Below are 12,260 nucleotides of genomic sequence, written 5' to 3'. Positions count from 1 at the left end.
AATACGTTAACGCTAAATGCTCTTAAGCCAATCAATGAGAGTCTGTGCCGTATTTTAGTGAAAGATTGTGTGCTGCTGCTGCTGTCATGTTTCGCTCTGGGCTAATAAACGAGAGGAAGGCTGCAGAATGCACTGTGGAATGCACTGAGACCCCCCCCCCCCCTTATGCACTGAGGAACGCGATGAATGGCTTCCCATAACGGCAATGTAGGACACTCTCCTGACAGAGACATTTTAGCTTGAAAAAATCTGATTAAGAAAACAATTATTCAATAGTTATTCTGTTTGTGCAGTAGGTTATTGTATAATCTGGTGGTAAGGCATTATGCACACAGGACCCTTACGGGTTGTTGTTGATTTAACTCCCAGATTTAAATGAACACGCCCGTATTTTACTTTGTAGTATTGTCTCCTCCGTCCATTCTTGTCAGTGTCTGGTCTGCATTGTGTACTAGTGCCTTACTGTGAGTCTGCTATGTGAGCAGTGGACTGGACGAGATCATCTGCCTTGTCCTTCCTGGATCAGAACATTATGCCTGACCACAGTCAAATCCTCAGTGTTTATCCATTTGTAACTCTGGGAGTGTGCAAATGTAACCAAATGGACCCGTCAGGTCCATTTGGTTACATTTGTACACTCCCAGAGTTAAATGAACACTCAGGATTTGACAGTGTTTGGCTATTAAATGGTCACCTACTATAGTCCTATGCCATCTGTCCGCCTTGTTACCTACAGTACTGATAGGGGCTAATAAGGGCATACCCGGATACCTTAGGACTTGGAGACTATTTTGGAGGACTAACACTACACTGCATTCCATGAGCATGTGGCAAGATGTGATTAAAAAATAAACATCAGATATGGCTCTGCCTTGACATTCATTACATTACCAAGTCCCTCACGGTAAATCTTGGACTGAATACGTACCTTGTTTCATTGTTTAACCACTATAAGTTTCTTTTTTTTTCTTTTTTTTTAATCAATAAATGTTATCCTGAGGTATATTGTCTAAGCAATTTGTCTTAAGTATTAACTGGAGTAGGAAAAGTTACTAGCTATATGTTATGAGTAAGTGTTGTGCTTTCTTTAACAGACTGCATTTGTTTTTATGATTTCATGCTGTATGTATAATATTTATCTGGTCACAAAAGTATTTTTGTTTTTGTATCCACAAAAAAAAAAAAAAAAAACTTGAAACAAACAGCTGAGTTCTGATTCTTTTGTGCTTTGTGCGTCTATTATCTCACATCACTTGTTAATCTGTCATCGCAAATTCTTTCCAGTAGATGTCAGTATTATCCTGCATAGTTGAGAGCGATGGGATCAGGCCAATTATGGTCATAGCATAACTTTTTTTCTCCTCCTTTTTTTCCATCCATCCCTAGAACAGGCTTCTGACTTTGCAGCGATTCCCATTTAGATATATGGGAGAAATTGTGATATTGCAGCTGCACATTTCAGCGCATAGCCCGATCTGGACAAGGGAGTTGAGAAATGAAGACTGATTGCTCTGATCAGTGCCTAGAGTGTATACAGTGTAGCTATAGCCTGATTTATAGTTCGTCCTTGTTGTTGTGGCCTTGTAGATCTGTTACTTTAGGTGCGTGACCGCCATACGACGGAACATAAATTAGGCATATAAAAGGATGGTTAGAGGTGCCTCGCACAATACACAGAACCTTACTAATGAACACCATATTTGGCTGTTCCACTGTTTGGGTCTCATGCAAGGCCCGGCCACACAGTGGAGAGGGGAAACTCAAGCCATGTGTGTAACAGGGAGTGCCGCTCGGCCACCACATCTCTCTCTCTCTCTCTCTCTCTCTCTGTGTGTTTCTGCTCTGCCTCTATCTTTTTTTCCTTTCTCGCCCTCTCTCTTTTTCTGTCTCTCCTCCACACATACCAGTCCATAGGATGATGAACAGGAGGATGTTTGTCTGGTTAACTCAAGCTCTCGCTATGAGCTATCAACAGCCTCCCTATATGAGTAATGTTTAGCGGAGCCCATGATGCAGCCCAGACTGTCCACTTATTGTCATGAACTCCATGATTGCAGACGGATTTGCAAACCACTGTATTGCAATCAAGTTTCCACACAGGCCACACTTTTATAGTCCTGCCCTGCAAAATGTGCACTTGGCACAGAAACGTGAATACCCCAGTGGCCACACTATGATTGTTCTAGCTAATAGAGATTTTGTTTTCTATTTGCACCTCCTCTATCTCTCTGGCTTCTTATTTCTATATTTCTCTGCCTTGAAGAACCTTTTATACGAATATTTGACTACAATTGATAGACAGATGGCTGGAATGCACTGAGTCTATCTAACTACCTTATTTGACTGATGATAGGTTGATAGATTCATCCATAGAGGCATAGATTTATCTATCTATCTATCTATGGAGAACATTAATCAAGAATCCTCTTTTTACGATAGAGCAAGCATAGTCAAAGAAGACTCCTGATGAAGTTTCTCCAATGCATGAATGGAGGCCACGCTAGAAGCTCATCTGTTGACATTCAAGAGAGTTCCTGCCCATTCACCCCTATCCAGCTCATTCATGTATGGAGACCAGATGCACCTTGTCGGCACTAGGTTTGATGTCTGATCTCTTACACCACAGCGCATGCCATTAATAACGACGCAGCCACCGATAGGGTTTTGTAGGTTTCCAAAAGGCCCATGGGGCATGCATTGATCCTAGCACCCACACCAAGGAACTCTGACCTGCCAAATGTGTTGTTTTAGCTGTGTGGAGTTGTTACTTCATTGCAGGTGGTATGGATTGTGCTGTGCCTAATCCTCACAGCCTGGCAGCTATTTATTCCATGCCTTGTTCCACACTTAAGTTCACGATGATTAACCATGCCAGGCCATGGTAAAACTATCTGACAATAGGTCACATCCCACCTTTACTTTTTTTGGAAGATAGTCAAATTCAGCATTGTGCAAGCTACCACAGAGCAGGAATATATACACACGTGGCTCTTGAGTGGGATCTTAAATATATACTTACTATATTATACTACTAACTCAGAGGTGTGTTATGTTTCAAGTGATTTATTGAGAGAAATGGGGTCAATTACACATCCATCATTTTGGTAATAATAAACTCAGTATATCAGCGTTTCTGTTGTTTTTGGGGGTTTTGCCTATAGAGTTCTATCACTAGACTAAACAGACACAAGTCGTTTATAACATAATGATGGCACTGTCTAGATTTTCAGGATGGCAGAAACCCATCATGTGTGAATGGCCTCTGTCTGCTTTGCTGATGTTTTTGTTTAGTTTTTTCATCTTCAATAGCATTGCGTTTTTACTCATCTACCAAACAGGCAATAGAGAAGCAGTGACCGCCCAGAGCCAAATGGATCTGTTCCTTCTCCTCCTGTAGGGAAAGGGGAAGCAGGGTTTAGTGGAGAGAAAAAAATTGCATGTCAGTAAAAAGGAATCTGATTTGGTTTTAGGTCACATTTTTTCAACAGGCTGTGTTGGAGCTCTGATGGTGTTTTCTGTAGACTGAGAGAGAGGGAAGGCGCAGCAAAATGGAAGCCATTGCCTGTACACAGTAAAGAGTGTTCAGGTCCATTTGGTTCCATTTGTACACTCTTAGAGTTAAATTAACACTTAGGATTCTACTGTGTAGTTAGTGCTTAGCTTTGGCCCTTTGCGGTAGGATGGTCCACATAGTGCAGACCGCATGGCGGAGAGCTGGTTTATTTGAATTGAATCCCCTAAGTCAAGTTGCACATTCATATGTTATAGAGAAGGTTGTGAAGAAGAAATTACCCAAACCTCACAGACATTTTTGTCCTTGTCTTAGGTATTTTGACAGCTGGTTTGCCAATGCCCCCACCCCCCAACACACACACACACACACACACACACACACACACACACACACACACACACACACACACACACACACACACACACACACACACACACACACACACACACACACACACACCCATGGCATACCTCTGCGTTATGTTACATGTGTTTTATCGCAGCCTATATCCATACGTACATCTTTCATAAAGCCCTTCAGGGTGGTCAATTAAGTAGAGACCACCATCAGACCAGAAGGTCACGAATTCCATTCATGCAGCAACCAAAGGTATCCTTCCTTGTCAAATTGCCATCAATGAAAAAACAATCTCTACCTGCTCCATGGGTAGAAGGGATTCCTAATTACAATGGGGTGAAATGAAAACGAAAGGGCTCCCTATAAAATCCCTAAGCCACTACACAGTAAATTCCTCAGGGTTAATATATTAATGTGTAACTCAGAAAATGTACACAAGGTTACATTTGTACACTCTCAGACAGTGGTGTAAAGTAACTAAGTACATTTACTCAAGTACTGTACTTAAGTATAATTTTTAGGTATTTTTACTTTTTTCTACTCCACTACATCTCAGAGGCAAATATAGTACTTTTACTCCACTACAATTATTTGAAAGCTTTAGTTACTAGTTACTTTGTAGATTTTGATTATCATTACAAAACATACATTAACCACACAGCCCTATATAGTACATTCGGCCATTTGAAAATAGCAGATCTACAAGCTCACAATGCGTCTTGATGCAACGCATTGTGAGCTTCTAGATCGGCTATTTTCAAATTATTTTTATACATTTGAAAACTCGTGAAATGGGACATTCTGCATAATGAATACTTTCTACTTTTGGTACTTTAAGTACATTTTGATGCCAATACTTTTGTACTTTTACTCAGGTAAATTTTGAATGCCGGACTTATACTTTTAACAGAGTATTTCCACATTGCAGTATTGATACTTTTACTTAAGTAAGAAATGTGAGTACTTTTTCCACCACTGCTCTCAGAGTTTAATTAACACTTGGGACTATAAAGTGCAGTAGCCAATTAGGATTGTAATGTACCTAAACCAGTGAGATCATTGCGTTACAGGGTGCCCCTCATACATGCGTTCCCCCCTCTTGCGTGGACAAACAGGAATCTATCTTGAGAAGGTTTTGCTCCCTAACATAAACTGTGTTGACGGCATCTGATGGATCTTGGAGAGGTCTCGAGCCTGGAACGCATGACTATTTTAGGCCATCACAGTGAGGGCTCTCCCAGTACACTGGCTCCATAAACCATCTAACATCCAGTCTGCTACCTGTCCTGATGAGAATAGTAAACAGTCCCTGTAGGGATATCTTCTGTGGTTTCATAACCAGGAACTGGTCACTGTCTGGTTGGGGTCTCTCTGCATCCACATTAACCACTTAAGCACTTAAACCCTGTATACTTAGTTGAGCGGGGTCCCCCAGGCAGTTATACTAGGTCCTGTAAGTAACTCCATGCTTTAGTCTTGTCACACCTTGAGTACTGCCCAGTCATTTGGTAATCCGTTACGAAGAAAGACATAATTAATACAAACACAAAATTCACCTTTAAGAAAAAGTTAAAAGAACACCTAATGCAAATAAGTCTGTACTAATCCCCAGAAGCACAACGTTTCATGTGTTGTACATGATTTTGGTTTAGTTTTAATTGTACTACTTTTATTGCATCTTTATTTCTTATTTTTATTTAGATTATAGTGATTGTAAAGTTGATGTTATTAATGTGTCGGACCCCAGGAAGATTAGCTGTTGCCGTGGCAAAAGCTAATCCTAATAAACAATAAACATACACTAAACAATAGTATTTCCTCTCTACACCAAATCACCAAATCTCTTCATCGGAACTAGCCAGTCTACAATGTTGCAATGCATTGTAATAATAATAATAATAATAATAATAATTTGGTCCCCACTCCCATGTCGGAGTGTTCCTTTGTCACTGTATATTTATATACGTGAAATTTGTCCTCTGCATTTTACCCATCCTATCCCAGCAAGCACAATGACGTCATGATGACGTTATGATGACGCCCGGTCATCACCCCGGTGACGTTCAGGACTAGGCCAGATCACAGCCCATATGGGGATGATCTTTACGTCATTTACAGGACGTCATCACCGGGACATCATATAGACATTTGGACAGCAAGTTTGGGTGATGAGAAATGTGTTTAGATGACGTCCTGGAAGTGACGTTTTTGTGGTCAGGATTAATTTTGGTTGAAATCAGGTGATATTCTGGGCCAGATCTGACTTGTCTTGGTTTGACTTGATCTAGCCCCAATCGAGACGTCACTGATTGGTCCGGGTCCTGACTGTGCTTGCTGGGATAATAACTACTAGGAGCAGTGAGCAGCCTGCTAGTGCGGCGCTCGGGGAGCAATTAGGGGTTAGGAGTCTTGCTCAGGGACACACATCGACACATTGCTGGCCTGGTTATTCATACACAAAACATTGCTGGATTCGACAGAAAGATACATAGATGCTTCAAATTAGCTGTATTTATTATTATTTACATTTCATGGAGTCCCCCAGGGCTCTATACTAGTCCCCCTCATTTTTCCTACAAGCTTGCAGATTTGCTATTTTCGCCAAAGGTTCACCCCAGAATAGAGACACTATAGGGGTCAGATGGTTGACTGCCAGAGGCTATTTGAGAGGCGACTTATAGCTGGTTCATCATTCATGCCCTTCGGCCCTTGTCATACATTGTAAAGCAAATATTTTGGAGTGTCACATTGCAAGAAGGTCCCCTGCATTCTAGGTCATTAGTTGAGTACGTCTTCAAGAAGTCAGAATTCTGCCATTTCACCAGATATATTTCAACAGCTGGCATGTGCTTTGATATACAGTGTGGGCTGGTCTCACGGCAGGTCGGTCACCTTCAGATTTTCCTTCTGTTGGGTGACAGCATTTGCTGTCCGTGTCTCCTGAGACGGCACAGCAGCTCATTTAACCATCATGTAAGGACGGCATGGCATTTCTTAGTCAGCAGTGACAGCAGGGGCTATCTTGGGCCAGAGCCTGGAAGTGGGGGGCTAATTTTGGAAAACTCTTGCAAGTAACAGAAGGTGTATCAATTAAATTGTATGTTCTGAGGCTCCCAACACCCCAGTCTTCCAAACACGGCCTTTCCCAGAGTCTGCAGTTGATTTTTCCCCTCCTTTTTGCTGGTTTTAGATCATTTCTGAAAGAATGAAACAAAGTGTTGAGTTGTGAGCCGTGGGAGAGGAGAACTGTCTGCTTCATTCTGTGCTGCAGACTGGAACTGATCGGTCGTGTCTCCCGGGATATAAACTGTAGAGAGTGAAATGTAACACTCGTCCATCCAATCCCGCTCTGTCTTAATAAGGAAACTTTCTTGAAGGCCAGTTAGATGAGAGGCCATTTCTGCACAGAAAAGTCCTTGGCTCCTGCTCTCTCTCTCTCCCCCCCCCCCACCTCTCTCTCTCTCTCTCTCTCTCTCTCTCTCTCTCTCTCTCTCTCTCTCTCTCTCTCTCTCTCTCTCTCTCTCTCTCTCTCTCCTCTCTCTCTCTCTCCCCTCTCTCTCTCAATCCTGTGGCTTCCCCACCCTGTATTAAAGCTGAATAAACAGCTCCACTGAATGCTCAGCAGAATTTTTCTGTACTCCGATGCCATTTTTCTTGAGTGGATTTAGACTGAGAACAGACCAGAGTGATTAATCAATGTGACCCCATCCTAGTCTTCCGCTGCCGTATTTACCCAGCTGAAGGCTGACCCAGAGACGACTCTTGATTTTTATTTTAACGAGAGATCCAGGGCGTCATCCCAAACCTACATCGTTTTCTCTGTCCTCAGACCTTTTCCCATTCTCTTGACGGGAGAGATGTTTTCGCTCAGCAGCCTCAGAGGATAATTACACTCTTATCATACGTTGTTATCTTAGACAGCTAAGGCCTTAGGGCAGGAACCAGCCAGACCACACTAGTTGGATGTCTATTTATTCTGATGTCTCGTGCATTCGTACACAGTCGTTTTATGACTTTGCACAACTGCTTTACAGTTCGCTACCTGGGCCTTATAGTCTGGCTGGAGAACAGTCACAGCATCTGAACAAACACAGGGTTCATAGACAGAGGCTTTGTTGTGGGGAATGCAGGTACTTGCAGAGATGGTTCCGGGGGCATTCCTCACTGTAGGAAGACCACCAGTCACACCACACATCCTGTCAACTCTCAAACGTTCACCCAAAACCGCACTGGAATGTCTCAGCACCACAGATTCTCACGCAGGCTCCAAATTATGGCTTTGCTTTGGACATTTCAGGTTTTGGAGTCCATTCACGTAAACAAGCTTTAAACCTTCACTTTCTAATTCAATTTTCAACTTTATTTATTTTTTCTTCAAAAAAGGGAATGGTGATATTTATCCAACCCAAAAAGCCCCTGATATATTCTCTTGAGAGCACTTCAGGGCTTTTCGTCTTTTTTGATGCCATGTCAGAAATAATGCCAGACAATGTCAGAACTGAACATGATATACACGACTACAGCACTCCATCGCTAGTATAACATCCTCCTCTAATTGTCATTGTTTTATGTCTCTGTGTGCCAGAACGTTCTGAGAGGCAAGCGTGTAATGGGGGAGAACAGTGGCTCAGCTGTAAGCGCATACCAAAATGTTTTATAGCCCTATGGAATGGAAAGTATCAAGTACATCCTTAGACCTCATAAAAAAGGCCTTGGTACCCTAGCCCCTCTCCGTCTCTTCACCTCGCTTACACAGAGCCATTACACCCGAGGGCCCTTATATGGGCACATATATGGAGGATTCTCCCTCTGTGCTCAAACACGGAAAGTTCTAACCTCGTGACATCATAGGGCAAAAGAATTTAGGCAAATATTTAAAGGCTCTTATCAACACAATGTTGGCTCAAGAGCTGAAGAGATACAAAACAAGTAAGGTAGCAAAAGACAGCAATTATGAGAGGATACAGCTGAACACCCTAACCTTAACCCTGTCAAGTGCAATAAAAACTGTCTACAAAGTAGCGCTTGACAACATTTTCAGCTCTCCCCCATATCAGTAGAAAGCTTTCGACAGCCTCTGATCCCTGAAGGAAGAGTTTCAGACAAGGATGAAGCCCTGATGCTGTGTGAGGAATGTCTTATCTAAAGCTGGGTGAAGGTCAAGCTGGCCATAAACAATCATTTTTTCTTCACTTCCCTGTTGGCTTGACCCTTGATGTGCACAGCAAAGTTCAAAGGTTTGCTTCCCCAATTTGAAGTGTGATTCATATGTGTGGTGGGAGGGGGGGGGGGTATTCATGCTGTGACATGTCTAGTGCTTCAGAGCATTTTATTTTGAATCGGGATTCTCATTCTCGAACGGCATCATGCATGACTCTGAAATGAATCGTGACAGTTCCCCCCTAATGCACCCCCGCTTTTAGTCCGCGCTGACAGAGCGGCATCAGATATGGCTCACATTCCTGCCTCTGTGCGTCCCCATCGGTGGAAGGGGAACACAAACAAACATTTTGGGAGGAGCCCTTGGTTGGCCACAAATATTCCTCCATTATGACTGCCACCCACAGCTGCCTTTTCAGTGCAGGAAAACCTTCCCTTTTGGTATTTTTATCCACATAGCTCTGCTTGTTTTCTTTGAAAAAAGTCTAACTGCCTGTATAGTATCCCAGAGGCTGCAATCATCCTTCTTAGCAAACCCTTTTCTCTCCAATACAAAAGGCTAAATTAGGGGAAGTTTTTACTTTTGTTGATCTATATTTGGAGAGCAGTTGTGGCAATGTGTTTAAAAACTTTCAAGCTGAAAATAGTCATCCAAGTAATGTACAGTGCCGTACACAGATCAACTGAGGACTTGCTTATTGCCGTTGAGCTGAAGGGGCGACCTATAGTGTATAAGTTATGGGTGTAAAGCCGATGTAAAGCTGGCTGAATTTCAATAGGGGTTTCAGCAGTCCAACCGGTGATGGAGCCTTTCCATCATCAGTCTCCACACAGTCTCTACTGCAGCAAATACCTCACACAGGTGAGGGCACCTGCAGGAGAAATATGTAACCTCCCTGGCCCAGGAATTTGACACCACAAATGATTGAGCAGGGGTCTCACGGAAAATCATGCCCGCTGAACAGTGTACTGTAAGTTCCTGGGGGAAACGTAAGGGTGATGTTTCAATGACAGATGAATCATCACACGTAATTGCAGGACTGCTAGTGCCATATACCTGGTCATCTAGCTTCCAAAATTAGTCATCATATTGGTTACTGTATGTTAGGCAGTGCATGTGCATTGGTTGGTTAGGCCTCCGCCTGTGCACCATGCCACCGGTTGAAGTGTCAGGACTCTAAGCCAAAGGAACATAACTGGCGCTCAAGTTACGGTTTGGATTGCGCCCTCCAAGTTCCCCCCTCCCCATTTGCTGCTCTAAAAGAATATACCCCTGCATCAGCTAACTAATCTTAAGGGTGCGGTCACAGAGATCCAAGGCGCTCTATATATATATCTGCGCCCCCCATGTCTGCAGATATCCTCAGATGGTATTTTACAAGAAGCCCACTAACACTCTGCTTCTTAGAGGGTCACTATACTGTGGCCTTAACACATTAATATAATTATTCTCAGCTTTAGATTCCCCAGCTGATTTCCTCTTCAGAGACTGTATGCCATCTACTGTACTGTAGTATAGTGGTGGCATATACGCAACTACTGGCCCATTAGTTTTATAACCAAATGTTGTGTTTTTTCCAAGAGGGCAGTGGGAAGACAAATGTCCTGTCTCAAGGAATTAAGGAGCCAAAACTCACCTTTCTATCAGAATGAGATGCATAATAATTAAGCTTCCATATAGACATAAAGATAAGGCTTCCATGTAGACATAATGATTCATATTTATAGAGACATAGATTCAGCTGTGATATGCATGCAGTATTTAGCCATGTTAGTTGTTTTTTTTCCTTCTCCCAGGGCCCCAGTCTCACGCACAACAACTGAGTCAAGTTCAGCTCCTCCCTGAGTAGCCAGCCACAGAGGGAAACCGGACATTCCATATATGCTGGGGAGCCTCACTGTACCAGATCAACTGATACTGTATACCATTACCATAGCCATGAAGGCAACTGGAAATACTGCTCTGTCAATAATACTCGCTACTGGGGCGCCTGATAGCTGAGTGGTAGAGACGCACCACATAGGCTCTAATGCCTGACAGTGAGTCCCCGGTTTGACACCCCCCGAGCCGGGCAGACCATTTGCGGCATATCACTCCCCTGCTCTCTCTTTCCCTGTTTCTCCCTGTCGCTGTCAATAAAGGCTCAGAAAAAGACCCCAAAATAACTTGAAAAATAAAGAACACCTGCAACTGAACCTGCTACTTGTTTCCAAAGTTGTCGGAATCAGATTGCATTCAGGTAACCTTTTTTTCTCTAATCTTGAGTAAAGTTGTCTGAATCAGATTGCATTCAGGTAACCATCTTTCTCTAACTTGAGTTTGAATAAAAATGTTGTTATTGGAATCACTGTCAAGTCCATCCATGGAAAAGAACAGCAATTGTGCGATGACAGGACTGTCTCTGCCAGACACAGAGGAATGCATTCTTGATCGGTCTGGCCAGAGCATCTCAGCTGTCTGCAACCTAGCAGGGAGAGCACCGTGTCGATTCCTAGCTTAACCTGGTGATCTTCACGCAGGAAAGACACACTGTTTTCTGCTGGACACAAGCAGAGGCCAGTCTAAGACCCAAGTGTCCACGACCACACAGCAAAATTCTTAGTGTTCATTGTTGTACAAAAGGAACCATTTAATTAACACTGGGATAAAGAGTTAGTATTCACTAACAGGGTTGGGAAGTAACACAGTATCACATGTTTGCACCTTGAGGGAAATACCTGGGGAGTTTACTTTGATGAAGTAGTCAAATGTCTGTAATTTATTACAATTTTAATGTCAATAAATCTGTAACAGATTACGCTTCAAAAGTCACCTTAGAGTAGATGGCATAAATGTTTTAAAAGCAGATTGAACCATAAAAAGATATACTTAAAAGGTAAGAAACAACTAAATCAGTGAGCTACATACCAGGGTTTTCTCTTTACATCTGAATAAGATTTGTATACAAAATCTTGTACTATTAAATTGTAGTTTGTATTTTACAATGCAATGCTTTTTGGAAGACAACATCAGATTCTCTGACAAAGGGCCAGAAGCAGACTTGAGTAGCTGTGGGTTGCTTCTTTTTTTCCCCAAAGAGCACAAAATTATATACCTCTGGAGAATTTTTAACTTCAGAGGCATGGAAAGGGAAACTGTAGCTGCAGAAAGCTGCCATGGCCAAAACACTGACAGTAACATTTCAAAGGTTCTCTCTCTCTCTCTCTCTCTGTTGCCATTTATTATAAT

The sequence above is a fragment of the Gymnoscopelus braueri genome, assembly GCF_963280865.1.
Source record: "Gymnoscopelus braueri genome assembly, chromosome: 9".
NCBI classification, from domain to species: Eukaryota; Metazoa; Chordata; class Actinopteri; order Myctophiformes; family Myctophidae; genus Gymnoscopelus; species Gymnoscopelus braueri.
The sequence above is the reverse complement of the archived record's forward strand: the minus strand, read 5'-3'. Positions refer to the sequence as shown.